This window comes from Solanum pennellii, chromosome 1 (genome assembly GCF_001406875.1).
Source record: "Solanum pennellii chromosome 1, SPENNV200".
In the NCBI taxonomy this organism is placed as follows: Eukaryota; Viridiplantae; Streptophyta; class Magnoliopsida; order Solanales; family Solanaceae; genus Solanum; species Solanum pennellii.
Genome location: NC_028637.1, coordinates 27,064,767 through 27,066,412, shown reverse-complemented (window position 1 = coordinate 27,066,412; position 1,646 = coordinate 27,064,767).

The window sequence follows — 1,646 nt, the reverse complement described above, 5'->3', positions numbered from 1 at the left end:
CTATTTGGTTGGGATTGATCCCACGAGTAAAATGATTTAGACTTAACTTTAATGTACGATTTAACTTTAATGTACGATTACTTCTATAAAGTCAAGTCCTTTCCGAAAATTAGTAATTAAGGGGGGGGGGGGTTTGTGAAACAAAAAGTGTTGCAATGTTGAGAAATATAACAAGTAGCAAGAGTGAATTATTTGTGTTTATCAAGTTGTGAGAGAAACTAGGGTATAAGTGTTCATCATAGGTTCATAACGCCATAATCCTAGCGTATAACAATTCTTTCCTAAGGTTTTCATGCAAACTAATAAGTCATGTATCTCTAAATCCTTGGTCCGGCTTTTAGAGAATTTCAACCTGTACATTGGTCCGGCTACGTGTGTATAAGTGACTAACCCTTACCTTTACTTCATATTAAGCATTATATTCGATGTTTGTCTTAGTTATTACTTCGCACCAATCTAAAATAGACTATTATATAGCATCCACGAAATCTATGTCAATAATTCTTTCCAGCGAATAGCAATAAGGAGAGTTCTATCGCGTGACCTCGTTAAACATACTTCTAGACGTAAAAATTATCGATGCATGCAATAACCTAGTTGAGAATTGTTAATTATCTAGGATTATTTTGTTAATTACCCGTGGTTCCCACAACACTAGTTGTGGATTTAGTTACTCATACTTAGAAGAACACAATACATATTTGTTGAATAATAAATCATGAACTTACTTTTACAAGTTTGAAGAAAATCCAGAAATTATACTTGAAACCACAAAATTCACTTGAAAATTGATTCTGAAACTTTGAATGAATTACCCATGTTGCAAAGTCAAATCTCCAAGAACAAAAGTATGAAAAAATAATAAAGAATCTAACACCAGAAACGAGGTTTTATACCCAATTTATAAAAACATTGTCCTAAAATAAAAGGAAAACAATTAAGGAAAGTTTGTCCAGAAAACGCGGATTCAATCGACGACCCATGAACGGACTGTCGATGGAACGATGGACAGTCGAGTGCCTCCATTGGTCCACACATAGCTTTTTCTTCAGCCCTCACTTTTTCATCTTCTCTGATCCAATCAACAGAGAAACTGCACGGTCCGTTGATTCACTTACAGGTCGTCGATGCTTCTCGGCTTCCATACTTAGCTTTTCTTTAACACCGGGTACTAGGAAATGACTCTGATCTGATCAACGTGTTGCCAGGACTGTCCGTCATGGAACGTTGATCTTTCTATAGCCCCACACTTAGTCAGACTTCCCCGGGTTGCTTCCATATGCTTGAACCTTCAATCGACGATCACCACCTTCAGTCCGTCGATGGGACGACGGGACGTCGATGTCTTCGTGGGTCACTTCTGCATTGATTTCTGCACAGCCTTCTGCGTTTTCTTTGTGGACAACTTTCCAACAAAACACAGATAAAAGTACCTTAATATTGTTTCAAAAAGGCTCTAGACAAACACTAAACATAACGAAAAAGCATTGATAGTACCGTGAAACCACAGTACAACAATAGTTCAATGTATATGTTGAAAATATTGTGTTGTTTTAGTTGGATGAAGTTGATTTTGAAATAGCAGATTTGGAATTCTTTGGGTAGTTTTTCGTATATATATATATATATATATATATATATATATA